Genomic DNA, 21,600 nt, shown 5'->3' on the forward strand with positions numbered 1-21,600 from the left:
GACATTTGTCAGGAGGACTTGTGGGAAGCAAGCATTCCACAAAAGATGCTCAGACTTTGCAAGGAACCAAGGCATGGAAGCAATTACAGCCTTCACCTCTGAGAGTTGGATACAGGTTACAGAGTGAGTCCAGGGAAACAGGACATAAGAGAGAGCAGACAGGTAGACACTTTCACAGAAGCCTCTGCTTGCCTCTTGAGTGTAGAGGGAGAAAAAGGGCACTAGAAAGAATGAGTTTTCAAACAAAAAGAACCAAAAACTCATTTACGACTGTCTACATTTAATGATAATAGATCACTGTGCTTTTAACTATTTGTGTTTTTGTTAAGATGTGTCATTTTGTTTTCTAAGCATATTACAAAATAATTCCTAGCAGATTTAACTTTACTACCTTCGGGCCAGTGAAGAATCTGTACAATCTTAAGAAGTCTTGTCTAATTTAAAATATCTTCCCTAAACTATTGTGGATTCAGTGACAATACAAGTCTCTATTTCGAAGGTTTACCAAAGCCCATTTTCTCAAAACGATTTCACCTTTTTAGAATACCATTGACCAATGGCTCTTCTGTATTTAGGGTCTAATTGTTGTCCTCCAATAGCTGTGTGATCTGTTGGCAACTGGTCCAGGTAAGTAACTATAGCTACTCCTTTATGCTAATAAATATGTGTGAATATTTTACTTTAGTATTTGAGGCTTGAATGGCTAATTTATAGAAATTCAGTATATGCATCTATAGAGAAGCAGAGAACAGAGCTGTAAAACTGTACACAGAAGAAAATATAACAGAATAGGCAACATGAACGATGGTTATTATGATGAAGACCACCTTCCCTGGAGTGGAGGTTGAAGGCCCTTCTGTGTCACGCTCCAGTCTCATGTCTGGAGCGCTCTTACCTGTTCTGTAGACTTCAGCTCAGACAGCAAGTGCTTTCATGATGCACAATAGCTGCCAATATTTCACCACTGAAGCATTTTCTAAGTACTGCTAAAAAGTATTTTTTACTTCATAGGTTTCTTTCATCCTTACCTTTAAAGTTGAGGCTGCCCTGATTTGCACTTCTCAGCTAATTGCTTTAGAAAAAATAGCATCTAGTAAACTAAGTCCCCTTAGGGGAGTACTTCATATGATATCTAGCCTACGAATACTTATTATTTAGCAAACAGTATTTACATGTGATATAATGAATTCAATTACCCTGTATGGTATCTCTGGCTGTATGGGAAGTCAGGGCAGGCAATCATTTAGGAAAGCAATTTTTACCATGATTCCCATCATATCACTTAGACAACTGCCTGCGTGCAAACGAATTACTTCCCTTCAAGTTAAATCCAACCCATAATAGCAATTTATTTCCCTTTAATAATTGAAATATTTCAAGTAACTACTCAAAGTTCATATTTTCACATTTTTCCTAGAAACTGAAATATGCTTCAAATTTATGATACCAGGAAGACATAATTTTAAAATATATGTTCATGGTAGAATAAATGAAGATTCAATAAAGATTATTGGATGTGTAAAAATAGGACCTAAGAATTGAAAGGATAGAAAATAGCATACACTAACTCCAAACTATATTTATAGCATTTTCTGCACCTAGGTTTGCTGACAATATATATATATATATATATATATATATATATATATATATATATTTGTTTTTAAACAAAAGTGGCAAGGGCTGAACATTTAACTCAGTGGCACAGCACTTTATGGCAAGTGTGAGGAGCTGAGTTATACTTCTGGTACAAAAAACAAACAACAATAAACAAAAGTAGCAGCAGACCAAGTTACTTAACGTGGTAAATACCATAATGCATTGGCGAATTTCTTTCAAAGCATGTATTGGACTTTGTTAATATTTTGGGTATAATAATAGTTCTGTTTCTTACTTGATATCTAGTAATGCTATTTTAAAGATTATTATGATTGCATTATAAATGGGATCAATAAATTAAAATTGAATTAGTAAATTAAAAAGACAGAAGGAAAGCCATTGCAAGATTTCAAAGATACACATTTTTCCATAAAAGAGAGGCTGTTCTATAATAAATTATTGTATGTTTTTTCTTTAGTTGAAAAGCCAAATATATTTTAAAATAATAAGTTTACTGAATAATTTGCATAAAATTTGTAAAATACAGGTTTATTTATTGCCATCATAATGGTCACAAGTAGATAACAGCAATGAACATATTTATACTTATTTCTAAAGCTTTTATGAGATTGCACACTCGACAATACATAGTTAGGAGCTTTTATTATTTCCTTAATGGAGCTACTCTGAATGGGCTTAATGAAAAGAGCAAAAGATGACATTGTATAAATAGCAAAATGAATCCAACCTTCTATTATTTTCCCATCTCCTCTGACTTCTAGAACTTAAAAAAAGGCAATTTCAACCCTGTTTCTTTGAAATCCTATTGAAAAATGTTCTACTTAACAAAATGTTTTACGTCCTTAGCTGATATAATTATTTTGAGCATTTAGCAATTCATCAAATATTATTCAATATGCACTATGATGATCATGCTTTGATGAGTACAAGGATAAATCAAGGACCAGTCAGCCCTCGACCTCCAGGAGCTTAAACCTGGTGGTCAAAGAAGATTCTAAAATGTTAGATAAAGCAAGTCTGAATTAAATATACTTAAAGCAGTCTATAGAGAAATGTAATATATATGCAATGATATATTTATGCATTATATATTTAATATATATGAAATGATCCTCTGTTTGGAAGCTTGGTTAGAGAAAGATACCTCTACACTTCCTAGATCAAAACTTCCATGTCATATTATAGGCATTATCTACCTGCAATATAACTTCCTAGAATCAACCTTTCCCCAAGATCACACAGCATCAACTTTTGAAGAGTTTTGGGGTTCCATAGAAAACTAAGAAAATTAACTAAAATATCATCAATATAAAAAGTACACTTTAACATTTCAATATATTTCATAGTTATTTTGAAATGGATAATATTATATGTAAGAGGATTGAACCAAATAGTTATGATCCTGGACCATAACATGTATAATATTCTCTTGGTACTTTGTTTAATCCAATAGCTATCCTCTTATGAGATCGTCTCAAACAGATGTTCACAATTTTGTTGAATAATGAGTTGTGGAATATAGAAAAAAAACCAATTTTTTAATCTCAATTCTTTTTGTTTTTATTTTCATAGTTCGTATCATTTTATATGCTGTATCATTTGTTTATTTTATTTACTGGTGATTGTCTATCTGCTCTTGCTAAAGTATAAGCTCTAAAAGCACACAGAGATCTATTTGTTTTACTGCCTGGTGTCTCCAAAGCACCTAAAACAGTGTCTGCTGTTCAATAAATGTTTGTTGAACAAATGGATGGGCTGCCTTATTTAATATCAATATTAGGAGAACGAGGATTAACCATCGGGCATAATCTTATAGTCACAAAAGGATAAACGAAAATAAAATAAACTGAAGCAGAACACAAATAAGTACAAGCTTTTGCTTTACACACATTTCTTCATTCATCAAAGGACTGATATATTTTCTTCAAGGTAATATTCATAGTTTAAGGAACAAATTAAATTTCTCGGCTCAATTTTTATCTTTGGGAATATCTTTACGAAAGGCTTGGGTTTCTCCATTGTGTGTGTGTGTGTGTGTGTGTGTGTGTGTGTGTGTGTTTACATGCAGGCAAGTAAAAGACATTAACACACAAAAATCCTAGATGATATAAAATATAATGAAGTAGTCAAAGTCTAACATTTAGTGGAAATTTCTTTGGAAAAATTCCAAAGAAGGTTGCTCATTTTAAATATGTTTAGATTCAAGGATTCAAAATAAAATTTAGAATATGTAAATCCCACACTGTTTCTGCCATATGAAGAAATATTTCCTGACCAAGCAGACACGGCTGCTTCTCTCCTCCCTCTGAGCTCTTATCTCCTAATTCACACACATGATCATTTAGTTAGTGCTCTTCTGCGAATTCGGAGTTAACTGGCCAGGTTTTGATACCTCTGGGGCCAGCATAATTATCCTCTGCAAGACAGAATAGTAAGTTTTGTTTGTTCATTTCACCTTGTATTATACACTTTTCCAGTTACTATTCATCATCATTAAGAATCCACAACTAATGAGTTTGTGCATATGTTTATATTCAGTTTGATATTTTGAGGGCAAAACAAAACTTCGCAGTTTATTACAAATGAAAGTGTACATACATGTTGGGTTTTAAGTTTTACTTTCTCCCGATGGCACAAAGAATATTTTTATCTGCAAATATATGATTCCTTAATGAAAAAAACAGCCAGAAACTCAGCTTAATAAAGTTTCACTATTTATTGCTTTTGCTCAATTTATTTAAGTTTCAAAATACATTCAAACCATCTGTACTTGGCCAATAATAAACCTTGATGCTCTTCATTTACTTCTGCTATTTATAAACTTTGAAATCATTTTTATTGTCACTGTAAAAATAAAAAGCCACTTTCATTCTATAAAGGTCTCATTAATTAATTATAAATTGATGATATATGATAGCTTTTCGACTGTTCTAGACGAGTTCCCTCATCCTAGGGTGAGGAAGCCAAAGAAAAGTAATCTTTCCCCTGCAGAACTACAGTGGAATCCACATCCTTTGACACTGGTCTGTACCATGTTCATAGTGTTCCATACAGATTCCCTCTGAGGAAAACAGGTGCGATGAAGCCTGGAAAAATCTTAATAAATGCGGACAATGTCAATGTGACTGGAAAAGAATTCCCAGTGATACTTCTCTAAGTGGGCTGACTTATCCGTGCAGTTGCATAGGACATCAGTGTTCTGTCAGTGTTCTTCAGCATTTTATAAAGAGCAGAATTTTTTCTCAGAACTGTTGAGACACAGCACCATCACTAACTCTAGTTGAGTATTAACTCACATGGTTGTGTAATTAACACTGTCTCATCAAAGAAAAACACAATGGAACAAGATCTCTCACAATTCTCAGGTAAGGGTGGCACTTCCTCTCTATACTATCAAGCATTCTGTGGAAGCTGCGGCAGCCTTCATGGAGGATGCACCTCTCTGCAGCTAACAGTATCGGTGGGGTAATCAGTGTCTGGGTCCTACAATTCTTGAGTCACCGTAATCCTGCACAGATAGACTCAAATCACAAGTAAACTACTCACATAGACAGTGAGAGTCTTGGCCCATACCCAAGACACTGACTTTTACATGTTTTTTTTTTTTTTTTTAATAATGGGTTGTTCCTTAAACACAAACTCACCTAGAAAACAATATTTGTTTATTTATTTATTTTTATTTTAAAGAGATTAAAAGAAAACAAAACAATAAAAACCAAAACATGAGAGTGGAAGCAATAAAGGATTTGAAACAAGCTGCTAGAAAATTAACAATAGTCATTGTATTGCTCATTGTTATCTTCAAACTAGTTGTTCAGATTGCAAAGTACAGGCATGCAAACTAAATCAAGCAATATAAGCAATCATAGTTTCTTTAAAAGAAAGCTTCCCTGAGGTAAGCAATATCTGCACAGAAATATCTGGATCCATGTCATCATTTTACAAAGACTGAAAAGAAGTCTAGATCTGGAGCCCATATCACTGTCGCTATTAGTGGCTGTGCTCAGTTTTTATTGGCTATCTTACCCACACGTTTTCCCCACCAGGTCTCCCGACCTTCCCTCTTGCCAATCAAGCTCCAGCATCACATGCTATCCATTCTGCGGGCTCTGTGGCTGCAGTTTTGATACAGCTTTTTCTGGTGGAAGAGCTCAGAAACATGTGCACCTGGGGACCACCATTTGCTCTTCGTATATTTTAAGAAACTCAGGAGCATACCTCCGATTAATCTTGATTTCGTGAAAGAGTTTCATCTTGGTGCCATGCATGGTCTCACTTATTTTATTAGGTAATAAGCTATTTTAAATAATGTGATAACAATCTGTCAACTCAGAACACATGCACAAAAGCTATGATCTGGTAATAACATACATATATTATTTCCCTCTCTTTCCCCCAACTCGAACAATGTGGTCATCATTATCCTGCTTTCATTTATATGTAGTTTAATTGCATTCATTTCTACTTAAAGGATAGACATATACATGCACATATACAGTCATTTTAGTTTCTAATTTTATTACAAAATAATCAGGCTACATGTAAACCTTTATAAACCCTAATATTCTTTAACATTATACTGTTGAAATTGATCTATATAAGCATATATTGCTTCAGTAACACATTTGGGTTACTCTTCAGAATCTATAATGATTTGTTCTGTCTCACATTCTTCACAGGATGTATCAACAGCCAGATTTATTGACTTGCTTATATTTTTTTTTTGTCTGCTTCTCATCATTAGGGCACAGTTTCTTCAGTTTCTTTTTAAAGGACAGTAATTTTTTATCTTTTTCACAGCAATATTTCAAAATATTCGTTGAACTAATATTGCAAAAGTAAATAAATAAATTACTCACTACAGACAAACTGAAGCTTCTTTCATATGTCAATATATCAAGTTGTTTCTTATTTCATCCTTTTCTGTATGTTTTCCCACAACTCTGACATAAAGATTAGCTCTGTGATTTTAAGCAATTTTACATACATACCTAATTTCACGTGTATTTACTTATTTAAAATATCAAAAAAGTCAGTACTAAGAATGTGTTTGTGAAAATTAAAAAGGAGGCCAATTATAAAAATACCTGAAGCATATTAAGTGTTCAATAAACAGTAACAAGTCTGACTGTTATTCTGATAATTCCCACATTAACTGAGATGAATACAGACTCCAGGCTGCCTAGTGATTTTTTCATCTGCCAAGGGTCAGATCAAATGTCACCTCCCTCAAAAGCCCTCAAGAGAAACCACCATAATAACTGGATGTAGCAGGAACCTAACACTAGCGCACCGCTCTGAATTTCTTAATCAACTTATCCTCTCCCACAGCCTACACCAGGTCTCCCAGCCTTTACTTAGAAACACAGCCTTTTGGTGAAGGAAGGACTAATTTTCTTTCCTAGGTTGCCAGGCTCATCAAGCACTCTTTGAATGGCTGATTCCTGCTCCCTGGTATTGCAATTCTCTCTGAATTTGAATAGCTTTCCTAACCTGTATGCCAAAAATCAATTAGATTTAAGAAGCTCAAAGAAAGCACTAAATTTGAAGATTCTACTCAGCCGGGTAACTAACTGGAATTTTTCTAAGACATCTTTTCTTGATATGCTCCCCCTCTATATAATTTCATTCCTATATTACACTTTTGAATTAGAGATTTATTTAATAATCAAACTTTAATTTCTTTATTTTTGTCTTTGATCTTTTACATTGCTGTTGTTGATAATATAGTTTTAGTTGATTGTCAGTAACTTCCCAACATTAGCATGAATAAACATTGGATACTTGAAATGTAATAAATGACATCTCCAAATGAAAATATTTCAGTATCAGTGTATGTATTATTCGTATTTCTATTAATGCATCAAAGATGTTTTAATATTTAAACAACTCACTTGAAAAATATTAGTATCAGGAATATTCAAAATAATAAGGTGAAATGTGGTTGAATTTCACCAATATGATCCTTTAATTACACAGTTTTATTAATTTTGCACCATGTATTAATAGGGTTATAAAACAGTATGATTAACAAAGCCTACAGTCAAACACTGTGACAGCCACAGAAGGCAGAAGAATTAACATTGATGGGCACTTATTCTATAACACTTAGATAAAATTAAGTGAAATATATTAAAATATAGATTGGAAAAAATTAATAAAAATCATCAAATATCATTTCTCATTACAAGTACAAAACCAGGAAGCTGAACTTTCTAATGCTTTAGTTATTAATATCATAATGAAGTTCAGTTTAACGTTAGTTGTGCTTCCAAGGTTTTTCAAAATTTCAGACTAAATTGGCAGCTAGGTACATGGCATAGTGACAGAGATAAAGAATTCACCAGGTAGGGGAAGACAGCCTTCTGGGCTACTGCCAACAAGTCCAGTCTAACACGAAGAGCCTGCTTTTCCCAGGAAGGCTCACAGGATGTGTGCTACTCACTGCCTTATCTAGATTGATTAAACAATGATAGTAGCTTTCAAAGCTTTTAAAAATGCTTAGCCTATTGTTGCTCCATTTCATTATCAATAATTTTTGTAGCATAGACTTCCTTTCCTCTAACTAGTCGAAGAGACTAACAATGACATTATTTTCTTTGGATAGGATTATAATCTAAGGAGAAAGGCTGAGAGAAATCACTGGACGTTCATGGACCCTACCATAAGCATTAAATATAATTTAACTACTTTAAACAACTGTACTGCTTCCACAGCATTCACAAAAATAAATAAGCATTCACGTTTCTTTTTTAGCAGGGAACTAGGCTGGAAATACTGCAAGGGCTGAACAAATGTGATGTAAAGTCAAGATGACACATTCATTTTTGTTTTCTCCAAGAAATTCTTCAGTTGTCTCTAGGTGGAAATGACAAAAGGTAAATAACTCTTTGAATACAAAAATTCATATAGCCACTAAAGCTTTATATACTTATCATGTCACTATATTCAAATTGGATTTCCGTAAATATTAACCATTATCTCACTCTCCTGATAAAATCTGCAGAGAATTGAAACAATTTCATAGATCTGAAAGGAGCATTGATTATTGTAAGTAATGCATATGCCTGGCTATTTTATCATCACTGATACCAGAGTTTTATCTTACAAATTAATAAGAGATTGTTTGGAGTATAGCACTCTTCCCAAAATACATTATTAAAACCCCAATGGGCACTTTTTTTTTAAAATGTCACACATTTTTATATATGATTCTATTTCTATAACATAGTGAGCATCCTCATACATCAGAAGGGTCAGATTCCAGCAACTGCAAGTTCAGAATGATGGTGAGACTATTACATAAACATCTGATCCACTCTGGCTAAGGGAGGGGAATAGAGGTCAGAAGAAAACCTAAGCACTCATTCCTTGCCTAAATGTATTCTGCTGAAATGGCTCCACACATTCAAAAAAAAAAAAAAAATATATATATATATAGACTGTGGAGTAACTTCTAAATTAGAAAAAAATATCTTCAAATTTCATTTTGAGACTTACGAAGTCGACGGTAATTTACCAAACCTTTCTGAGGTTTAGTTACTCTTGTGAAGTAAGGATAACACTTAACCTTATGGATAACAGATGAGACATAGAAACTGCTTAGTACAGTGTCTGATAAACAGAAGTACATATTACATCCTATGATTCTTTCTCTCTATCTGTTGCAATGTCTATCAGGATTATTTCAGTATAAGACCATTAAAATGCCTCATATGGCTTCTCAGGCAGGAAGTATAATATTGCACACGGTAAACACTGCACATGTGAGGTAATTTTACAGGTGGTTAATTCAGTGTCACTAAGATACCTTAATGCCGATGTTCTCTTCATTGTTGACTCTTCCATTCTCAATGCCCTCCGTTCCCACCGCTGCCTTCTTATGGGAGAGTAGACCCTTCCTGAAGCCTCTGGCAAGACTCATTTCACACCTCTTAGATATATTATTCACAAGGCTTTAACAGATACCAGGCAAGGAGAATGGACTACCATGGACTCAGATGGTACAAAGAGCATCGCATTTCCTGGAGGCAAAAAAGGCTTAGATTGGCCGCCACCTCAGGGACTCACAATAGGCTCTGTACAGATATTAATTTTCGCTTCAATGCCTTCGTGATTAGCATAACTATTCAAGTGGAAGCACTGCAGACTAACATCACTCACATGTCCACTATGAGTCGGCCTAAGCAAGTACTGGGCTGATCTTGATGTAGTAATTTTCAGCTGTGTTACTTAACATACCCATTTTCAAATAAACCTTTTTTCCTTTTGGTACCAGGAATCGAACTCAAGACCTCATGCTTGCCAGGCAGGCACTATGCCATTAAGCTAATCCCTAGTCCTGAAACAAACTTTCTAGAGTAATCCCAATTTATTTCAGAAAGAAAAGTAAATTTGGCTGATTGAGATAAAACATGACAAGTGACTGTGAGATCTGAGGCACATGTGCAAAACGCTCACTTTGAAAGGCAGTGTAGTAGACTTTTGTAGCTCTTCTTGGCCCTTCAACTTTATATCTATGTTATCCTACAACAATTTGCTAGTGTAGCTGTTTGCCCCAAGACATCTTTGATGGTCTACTCATGTTCATCACAGGACAAATGGATAGTATGAAGATAGGAGACAAATTATCACACAACACATTGAAAGGCTAATTGAAAAGCAGGTGCAAAAACAAAAACAAAAACAAAACAAAATCAGAAGCAAAGCTGGAGGAAGGGCCAGACGATTCTCGTGCCCTGAAAGGCGGGTGGCAAATTTTCCCCAACTGTTCAACAACTCACAGACTCCAGCAGCAAATTCCAAAGCACTGATGATAAAAATAGTTTTCACTGTTACCTCAAAGGAGAGGACTCGGGGCTGGGGATTTAGCTCAGTGGCATAAGCGCCTGCCTTGCAAGCAGGCAGTCGTGAGTTCGATCCCTGGTGCCGATAAAAAGGAAAAAGACAAAAAAAATTTTAAAAAAAGGAGAGGACTCACATAAATAGCAGAAACCATAGGTTCCTTTGTTTTGTTTTTGTCTTTTTGAGACAGAGTCTCATTATGCAGTTTAGGCTGGCCTTGAGCTAGTCTTAAAGTTGCAACCATCCTCCTGCCTCAGCCTCCTGAGGGCTGGGATTACAGGAGTACACCACCATGCCCACCTTACTGTTAAACACTTTTTGCGGGGGGTCTGGAACCATAGAGATTTTTAAACTATTTCTGTGTAAATTTTGGTTTTATCAATAAATATATAACTATAAATAAAAGCAGTTGACTTTAAGGAGAAAATAACATTTTAAAAAATATAAAATCACATTAAGAAGTCAGGAAAAATGTATCACTGTGTTAAAAATGAACTAGGACAAAATCTGACCAAAAACTCCTTAAAAGCCTGAAAACTTAAATAATTCGATGTCAGAAGTATGAAAGTGGCTAGTTCATAGTCTGTCATATAATTTCAACCTATTTTAATAGAATTTTAATTTAGAATCTTAATCCCACAAAAGTCAGCATTTAGGGTCAATTGCCCAGTAGCAAGGTCAAACTTAAGAGTAGTTAACAGTTGCTTACTTGAAAAAATATCTGAGGAGTTCACAAAAGATGCAGGCCTGTATGAAGAAACTGGGGACTCATCTCATGGGGGGCTCATCTCAAACTCTAAAGTCACACAGCAATTTTTTACTGATTCATGTAGTTTTAAAATGCTTTTTCCAAGCAGACGTAGACTAAGGCTTCAGTCCTCAGTGATGTACATCAACTCCAAACCTTGTTGCCATCAATGCTATAACATCCTCTGGTGGAACCTGTCTCCTTCGTGTTTTTAGTGGAAGATCTTTGTTTAAGTCCATTAAACATGCAAGAGCTAGTGAAATATTAAATCATAGGAGGACCTTATGGATTTAATTATTACTCCAACCTCTACTTTTTAAACCTTTCTTTCCACTACCAATGATTCCAGCTCCACAAAGGATTATGAAAGGTAACAAGTATGTCTTTTTAACATTGATGGAATAAATCATCCAGCTGACCCACTAGAAACACTGGCTGCAATGTGACTTCTCGGCCATTCGTCATGCTATTTGTCTGTCCAAGTGACAGCGGAAAGGTGAAGTGAGGATGCTCTACCTAACGTCACTCTATTTAATATTCACTTTTCCTCATTTATGTATTTGTTGTATTCATTCAGGAAAAGGACTAAAATACCAGGGAATGTGAAGCATTAGTTTAGAAATGTGGTTGAATGGGAAAAAGAGGATCTGTGACATCGTGAGTAACTTTCTATTTTAGAAGTTCTAAATTTCATCTTCTGATGTGTGATCAAAATGCAGGCACATTTAGCAAATGGAATCATCGTTAATTTGAGCCAGACTCAAAAAACAGTTCATCAAAATCATCATCCTCATTCATCTGTTCACTTTTTCAAATTCCCATCCCTGTACAAATGAGTTTGGTCTTGTGTTTTTTGACACCCTGATAAAGATAAACTCACTGCTTATGGGCATTTTGGCTAAGGGATATTTAAAGGAAAACTCAGTACCATGAGTGCACTGAGATCATATTAAGTGAGAATACAAACAATTATGGATATTGAGTTAAATAACAGTAAAGATGTAAAGGCCGTAGGTGACTTACAGGGGAGTGGGGAATGTCTGAGTATCACTGAATAATTTGGAGTTCTGGGTTTGGTAGAGTTACCTAGAACTAGAATTGGGAAGAATACAAAACAAATATGGGAAAATTTATACTATAGCATATGGGTGGTACAAAGAAATGTTAAGTAGAAATAGACTAACATCAAAAGGGTATGACAGATTATAATGCCTATTTATTTACCTTAAAAGTAGGCTGCATACTATATATCTTGCTTGGAGGATTCACAAAGTTGGGAGGACTGAGTGAATTAATAATAGGAAGGTATTTTGTAGATCGCGGCTGTCCTGCAGGTCTCCAGGAGTGCCCCGCTCCTGATTCAAAGGGAATCTACCACGCAGTTACACTCATGGGTGAAATTTATATAAGGTAAAAAGCTAGCAGAGTAGTCTACCAAAACCACTTACAGAAGTCAGACATAAGATCTGAAGGGAAAGGTTAAAAGCGCTTATGTTTTTGAGCCTGTAGTCAAGTGAATGACTTCCAAACTCCCTGTAAGTATATAAAGAACCCTTCGGTAGATTTTCCCTACCAAAGAAAGTGCCAGGGGCTTAATCTAAGCCATAGAGGATTTCAGTTAAAGGAGGAATTTACGGACAGCAGGAGAGATTTAACGCTGACACATATCACAAGTTCTCCTCTGAGCACATTAACATCAAAAGACATGTGTAGCTATGTTTAAACTGCTGAGGTTTGAATTTATCTCTTAGAACTGTCTAACCTTGGGCAATTTACCGAACTTCTCTGTGCATCAGTAGTTTCCTCATCTGTAAAAAGTGAGACAGTTGAGTTTTGAGGAATGGTAAAGACTGTACATATGGAAGCCCTAGAATAGGCTCCTGCCATCTTAGGAGGCGCTGGGTCCCCACCAGCTCACACTGTCACCTCCTACAATAACCCAATATGTCCTTTGGGGATGCAAGGGATGGTGAAGGGTGACAGACAGTGGAGCAATGAGGTTGCGGAGACAAAAGAGAAATATTTATATCTTGAAGCAATGTGCAGACTGCTGGGGAAAGTGGTCACAGGCACACTTCGGGCAGAGGGCTGGCTGCAAGGCTAAGGAGATTCACTTGGATGCCATCAGATGGTGCTGATGGCTGCAGTCACCGTGGAATCACAGAGGGAAAGAGGGTGATTAATGTGTGGAAAGCTGACAGTGAAGTCCTCTGTGTCCTCACTCGAAATGTTTACTTTCAGATAGCACAACATAGCTTACCCAAAGCTTCTTGAGTGAGTTTCCAGAAGTTTGGGTGTATGAGTGATGTCTCTATTTCTGTCTCTGTCCCTCTGTTTAAACAGACAACTTTATAAGTGTTAAATACAATATGTTATATTACTAGGGACAAGTGTAGCAGTTAGCTATTATAAAAACTAAGATATTAAATGGGAAATATTTTAACCATTATTTCCTCTTTGATTTCATTTCAAAATACAACTACTAAGAAATTTAACACTCTTCATTGGTATTTTAAGCATTCTTATGTTTTTGTGAACACATCTAAACATGCCATTATAAAATTACCCTGAAATAATATGATGTAAAAATACAATGGTATTATTAGTTTTTCTTAATGATATGTATTTTATAGCTTGAAAATTTAACTTAAATAAACATATCATCCTATAAATATACTAATGAATCCGAGGTTAGAACTAGAACTGCAGTGGAGGTCACAATCACTGCTTTGAGGTTCACTGAAAACCAGATCACCTTCCAATATGGTAGAGTTTACTAGCACTGGTAGCACCAATGCTAGTAAACTCTGATTTTTCACCCAAGAAAAAGCTATTTTCTAAGCATTATACTGTGAAATTTGCTTACAATGGGGCAAAAGGAAAGCAGAAATGATTTACCAACTGCCTAAGCCAAAGCAATTTTACTATCCAAGTTTTCTAAAATCTTAAAACAACAATGGGCCACCTCCTTGCTTGGAGTTAAGGATGGCTTTTTACATAATGCATCCACACATAAAAGAAGAGGCAAAATCTGGAAAGAAAAGCAAGAAAATCTCTTCACTTTTTCATATCTTCCCAAGCCTTTATTCACAGTTTATAGAAGTTTCCACCCATAGTTGACTGGTTCGATGGCAGGGTGGCACATGTGAGCTCTCATTCACTTAAAAAGTAACTTTTCATGGAGAAAAGCTCTGGAAGGTAGAATCAGAAATAAAACTTGATATTTAAGGAGTACAATGCACTTATGGGATGAACATAGAAAACACTGTGTTGAAGTAATTAGTTAAAATGTATTTCAAATATATTCTGTCTGGTTCCCCAAACTGCTCTCAACTAGATTTTTACAGATGTTATAATTATTTTCCACAGTACAGTGTATCCACATGACAAAATGGTTGTCACAGGTCTTCATCATTATCACTATCACAATAAAATATCTGCATGTCTTTTTTCTCCTGCAGTAAAATTACTGATTCAAAAATTCGATGACTGGGGCTGGGGATTTAGCTCAGCGGCATAAGCGCCTGCCTTGCAAGCAGGCTGTCGTGAGTTCGATCCCTGGTAGTGATAAAAAACGAAAAAGACTAAAAAAAAAAAATTTGATGACCGAACTTTCTCTATAAATATATTGAGGCCTTCCTGTGCACTGGAATGACAATTAAAACTGTTTTAAACACTGACTACCACTGTTTTACATTCATATTCTGTCTCTGGAGCCATGTTCTTTGGGAATGTACCAAAGTCTGCATGGGGTTTAAAAAAAAAAAAAAACATGCTACCACTCACTGTTTAGTTTTAAAAGAAGAAGAAGTAAAGTATGTTTTTACAATAGCTAGAGTGTATGTGTAGTTAGGTGCTGGTTGCTTTACTGAGTGGGTGACTTGGTCCTCCTTCATGCACAGGTAGAGGGACCTGACAGCGGGGCAGCCGCTGCACACAGGAGGATGGCAGGGAAGTCCTCCCCCCTCACACACCACGTATTTGCCTTCTGCATATTACAGACTGTCCCAGGTTACGTGGATTGGTCTGCTTAAGTAACTTTGTAAATACAGCTTTAAAAATTTCTTCCAAAGCCAAACACAGAAAGACCGCAAGAGAATGGCTGGACTAGTACTTCTAATAGGACAACTTCTTCATCTCGAGCATGCAGCAGAAGACACAGTGATCTAATTAAATCTGACAAGAAAGTGAGAAGGTATTCAAAAACATGAAACACATTGATTTATGTCTACCATCATTAATGACAAACCTTGCCTCAGCAAAGTGTTGTACTTGAAATATTAGCTAATAATAGAAGTGTGCTTCTGTAATGTATGAACAAATACTTTTTTTTAATAACAAGGAGAGCAATTTAAAATGCAGAGATCACCCTGTAGAAAACTGTGACAGCCTTGTCTAGGTATTTCACCACATAGGTGGGGCTTTTCAGAGGTGCCCAATTCTAGACCATGTGATGCTTAGATTAAGTGTGATGCGGGGATTAAGGGTGTGTGATTACTAGGTCCACTGGTTGGTCTGGCATGGATAATGGGAAGGTGCACCCTGGGTGTGAGTGCCACCCTAATGGCATGGAGCACCCTGGGTGTGAGTGCCACCCTAAGGGCATGGAACACCCTGGGTGTGAGTGCCACCCTAAGGGCATGGAGCACCCTGGGTGTGAGTGCCACCCTAAGGGCATGGAGTACCCTGGGTGTGAGTGCCACCCTAAGGGCATGGAGCCTGGATAAAATATAAGGACAGAAAACAGTTGTGGTTTGATTGCTTGATACATTTTTGCTACTTTTGTTTCTTTGCTGTCTTCTGTCTGCCATGAACTGGTTCTCCTCTGTGATATCTCTATCAAGTGCCACTCTGCCTTGGAACCAGCCAACTATGGGTGGAAACCTCTACAAACTGTAAATAATTTCCTCCTTTAAAAGTAGGTGTAAGTTATTTCGCCTCAGCAACAAGAAAAGTAACTAGGACAGGATCTTAATGCTTTGGACTAAGTTAAACATTTAACCGGGTTAAATAACAAAATTTACTCTCCCTAAATTCACATAACTAACTGTAAATACTAAAATGTGCTTGCCTTGGTCAATCCTTTTATAATAAAGAATGTAATTCACATGCAACAGAACTGTTTGTACACTAAACACTGAGCATCTGAAATAATAAAATATTAATTTACATAAATTTTTGGATACTTCTCAAAAACTAAAATTAAGTTTTGAAATTTCAGTGTTGGCAAACTTAAGTCACTATTGTGTTTTATAAAATACACTTTTATTACCTCCTAGTGTTTTATTTATAGATAAAGGGGCCTTTGAATGATTTGGGTGACTTATAGGCTATATTAATACCAACAGCTAATATAATCAGAATTAAATTTTTATAAGTTTAGCAAAAAATGTTAAATAATGATTCATGTAGAATTAAATTCTTTTCTCTTTATTTTTCATTTACTTTCCAATATAATTTCAGATATTATGTTATTACTCAATTCATTCAATTTTTTTCATAAAATCAATTGGGAAATTAGGAGATATTTAGCTACATAAAGCCTTCAAATATGTGTTTCATCAATGAAATACAGCCCTCCTGTGATGCTCAAATGTCAATGATCTATTCATGTGTGAATTTTAAAGCAGAATTACTACCTCTATTTGACTCAATTAAAATTAAAATTTTTTATCTCCTGCTAGGTAGTCATCTGCTGAATAGTGAGGGTTTGCAGCCTACTTAATGTGGACAAATATTAAAAAGTAGGTCATAGCTAATTCAGCAGGTAAAATTACATGTGGCATTTTTACCTGGTAATTTCTGCTTCAGTGATCATTTTAAAATGTACCAGAATTACCATGCTCACAGAAACATATTATTTACAGTCCTACCCCAAATTTCTAAACATATCTCCATTCATTATCCAAACTTCATGGCAACAAATAGCAATTTACCAATTCCTGCAATAGGTTCTTGTTTAGGGATTTCTTTTTAAGGTTCATTATTTAAATCCCATATTTTGATTATTTGAAATATTGTTGCTTGCTAAGTAAATGACAGTATCTTTGAATTTTTACATATTCTGAATACCAGAAAAGGCAACAAAACAGCCATTTTTATGATTATTCTAGGTGGAAAGTAATGAGGTCTACATTTAACAAATAGCTTTTCTTATTATGATGATTTGAGATCTGGGGTAAATTGTTTTCTAATTTTTCTGACACAATTTGAAAAACCCATAATGTACCAACTTACAGAAAATTGAGATAAAGATACTGTTGTGGTGCAGATCGAAAGTGCCATCCAAAGACTTCCAGTGCTCATAGGCGGGGCTTTTGGAAGGTAGTTGTATCCTGGGGTAATGTAGCCGACTTGCTGTTGGGAGGCAGGGACTGGCTAGAGCAGCAGGTCACTGGGGCATGACCCGGAGGAGCTTATCTCCATCAGGGCTCTTCCTTTCTCTCTCCTGTTCCTGGCAGCCATGATGTGGGCACCTTCCCTGAATCCAGACCCTTCTACCATGCAGCTTCTGTGTTTAAGCTAAAGGAGGACTGAGTCTTCTAAAACTCTGAGCTATAACACCTGTCCTTTAAGTTACAGAGGTCAGGCAAGTTGTCCCAACTAAGAGGAAAGTGACTAACACATGTACATATGAAAGTCTTTCCTGAGAAAAAAGAAACTCTGATGAAAATAAGGTATTTTTGTATGTGATTATAGGTAATCACAATTAACAGGGCCTTACACAATTCTAAAGGATTATATCACAAACACAATACACAACAGGGCTTCTGTCTCTTTCCAGTGCCATATTGTTGGATGTAAGTCAGAAGAACCACAATTAAATGCTGTCTAAACATTTTATTTTGTTAAATTGTCCAGAAACAGAATTTTAAATTAATGTATTTTTCTTGCTAGTGAGCTATTATGTTCAAGATTTAATTTCCCTCTTTGAATTATCTAAATTTAAATGGTGCTTACATCAAAGAAAATAAATTTGGATTCCTTGAAAAATAGAGGTCATATCTACCTGTTGTCACGGTTACATCCTAAAATGACTGGAACAATACTTGGCTGGTGATTGGCATTCAATAATCATTTGTGGAATGAATAAAACTATTATTCTCGTTAACAAATCCAATAGTTGCACCACTATGGTCCACTCACACTTTTTCTGATTGTCTTATCCTTAAAATTTTAAAATAGTTACAAGCCTAGAATATTTTATCGCTACAGTAATGATTCATATACTTTAAAACATTATGATAAAGTTAAGGAACAAAGACTAGGGAACATGATTCTTACCAGTGGTATTATTTTGTCTGAGGTTTTTAATGCCTTCTCTCTATGTTTATATTTTCTTTTTGACTTTTTACCATCTTTTTTTTTTTCCAAAATGTTTAGGTGCATAACTGATTTTTTTGAGTGGAACTTTTCATTTGGTTGAGAAAAATAATATTAAAAAATCTATCTACACACTCATATTTGTGCTATTGCTTTGAATAGCTTCAATGGAAGACCCACACTCATCACATACACCTGCATGCACACACACACACACAATCATAGCAGGTTGTTTGCATAGTGGCTTCAGATACCATGTTGTACACCACTAGTTGAGAAAAATTGGTATTAAAAGAAAATATTACTGTCCAATTCTTTGAAGAAAAAATCTTAAGGAATTCATTGGATAGCAGCAAATCAATTTTTAAAAATGTTTTTCTAGTCCTCTCTCAGTTATTCCTTTAACAGTTTAGAGATATCTAAACTACTTTTATATTATTTTGCTTTATTCTATGTTAATTATTATTGATTATAAAGTTTTGACTAGCATAAGTTATTTTAATGTTTTAATTATCTTATATACAGAGAACGATTTCCTCTATACTAATGTTACAAATGGATGTTAAACAAATGACCTCATAATCCAGTAGTGTATTCCATTTGTGCTTGACAAATTTAAGACACATATAAATGTAAGCAAGCTCAGCATTTCTAAGGGGATATATGAATGCCTTACTAAGGATATTTAAATTAATTATGATACCTTCACAAATGAATAAAATGAAACTTTGAAGGCTTACACTAAATTTTCAGTTTGCCATAGAGAACAAGAGGGTGGTGTGGGATTTGAATCCAGCCTAACACAAAAGCTGATTGTTTTATTTAAAATGTACTGCTTCACTCATTGATACATGGTATTAAATAAGATACCTGCAATTGATATTTCTTACTGTTTCAAAACCTACATTAATTTTAGTCAGAAAATATTAATATTTTGAACTATGAGATAAATAGACATACATAAAATAGTATATATTAACCATAATAGTTACTCCACACATATTTTGTAGGTTAATTTATTCTTAGGTCCTCTAGCAAAGCCATCTCAGGTATGAAGGTGCTATGATCAGCATCTGGACTGTCACCCCCAAAAGGTTAATATGTATGAGGCTTGATTACCACTGTCACAGTGTTCAGAGGTGGGCTTTTGGAAAGCGATTTGATCATGAAGGAGGAATCCACTGACGAGGTCACATTTAATGCCATCTGAGATTATGGAGACCCGTGAGGTGGCCTGGGGGGGTGAGTGTGGCCTATGCCATGTCCCCCGCTCCTGCTCTTCTCCTCCTCGCTGCTGCATTCCTCTCTCATTCTGCCTCTGGCCACTATCAGCCGAGTGGCTTTGCTCTGCCATGATGTTCTGGCTCAGCACACTTCCAGAAATGAGAGAGTAGCTGACCACGGGCTGAGCCAGGAGCCCAAATAAGCCTTTCTTCCTTTCAGACCATTTTCTTAAGTGTTCTGGTGCAGTGGGGGAAAACTGACTGACACAAGAGAGAGACACCGAATGGGCCAACCTCGGAGGAAAGGGCTGCAGTGGACGGTGGTGACGACAGTGCTCTTCATGGTCCTTGCGGTGCAGGGGAGACCCCCACCCCTGGTATAAATGGAAAGAAGCACAGTCAACATGGAATGGGGCTCTGTTCTGTTTCCAGCCTGTTTCTCCCCAGGAATATCAGCCAGAATTCCTCCCTAAATCCCCACTGCTCAGTAGGCTAGAACAGTTGTCCTCGAAAATAGCAGCCCCAGAAAGATTCAATTGGAATCCACTCTCCATTCCTAACAGTAGTCCCCTCAACAAAGCCTTCCATCAGAATTCATAACACACATCCTCAGCTTATTCTAATGAATAGTCAAGGTTAAGGCCCAGTGGTGTAGAATTTCTCTGTTCAGCAAAGTCATACTAGGTGGGTAAAATCTCATGGGAGGTCATTCACACACACACACACACACACACACACACACACACACACACACACAGAACTCACTGAGTATCATTCCCAGAGAGGAATTTTAAATCTTTGCTTCTCCACAGCTCTTTCAGATGCCAGCCACCAGCTATCATGGTTAACAGACTTCAGGCTTCTCTAGGGATCTATAAAGCTCTCAGTGGCTCACTAGATTGCCTTGGACATAGGTTGCAGGCTAGAATTATATATATGCATGCTCTTTGCAAATGAGAACTTCAATTTTACTTTAATACACTCAACCATTGTAAAGGTTTGGGGCAACACCTTCCTGAACACAAAAAAGAAAATTCCCTGTATTTATGAAGGGCCTCTTATTCAAACAGTTGGATATTATACAAAACAAACTGATCTCCTATTACAAATTTGTTCCATGTTATCTGCTTTTTGTTGGAATGGCATAAGCCTCTCCTCCTACAAGGCAGAAGAGTGATGCTAATTTGTTAGCTCCTTTGTTGTCCAGTTATCAAAAGGCATGAATGACACTTAGGATTTGAGAGCATGCAAATTATTTCCTAATCTTCATATATTCCCTGAATAGTCAATTAGTCTTGAGAATGAAAAGAGAGGAAAGGCCTTTATTCCCAACAAAACAGCATAGCTGACAAATGTTTTGTTTTTTTTAAACTACAGTAACATTTAGTTTGATTCTTTTTTTCATTTACTATAGGTGTCATTCATACTGTCCACTACAGAAGAAATTATCCCCAGGGAATCTCCCTCTATCTGTTAGGGGTTTAGCCATATCACTTGCTGTAACAGATGAGATTAATGCAACTTTTCAATCATCTTTAAGCAAGAATATTCAGATGTTTAGCAGCTGCCCAGCTTCTTAAGAACTCACTAATCCTTTAATCTCCAGACACTTTTTTTTCATAAAAGATTCACAAGCAAAACAAATGCAATATGGATCAAAAAATTTAATCAGAATGCTTAAAATGCAATTACATTCATCAGGGTGTTCTGTTAGGCTGGGTATTAAATCTGGGCTTTATTCAATATCCTCCTTTTATTATAAAGCAATATTTTTCCACTCTGTAAACCATCTGATCCCTAGGCTAATGTCCTCTCTGCCTAAATATTAAAAAGGGAAAGTGC

At 35.8% G+C, this 21,600-nt stretch overlaps 1 protein-coding gene and 1 long non-coding RNA gene across 6 annotated transcripts in view; both read right to left on the reverse strand.

Moving 5' to 3' along the window:
• The window catches only part of Erbb4 (erb-b2 receptor tyrosine kinase 4), a 1,018,041-nt gene that overhangs the window by 361,237 nt on the left and 635,204 nt on the right, over positions 1–21,600 (reverse strand). The window lies entirely within an intron of this gene.
• LOC134473314 (uncharacterized) overlaps positions 7,435–21,600 on the reverse strand; it is a 61,965-nt gene continuing 47,799 nt past the window's right edge. Inside the window, exon 3 of the long non-coding RNA XR_010043521.1 lies at positions 7,435–20,132. This is a non-coding gene — a long non-coding RNA (uncharacterized LOC134473314). The remainder of the gene's footprint in view (positions 20,133–21,600) is intronic.

This window comes from Cavia porcellus, unplaced genomic scaffold (assembly GCF_034190915.1).
Source record: "Cavia porcellus strain 051 isolate PalLab524CR breed Dunkin Hartley unplaced genomic scaffold, mCavPor4.1 scaffold_26, whole genome shotgun sequence".
Taxonomy (NCBI): Eukaryota; Metazoa; Chordata; class Mammalia; order Rodentia; family Caviidae; genus Cavia; species Cavia porcellus.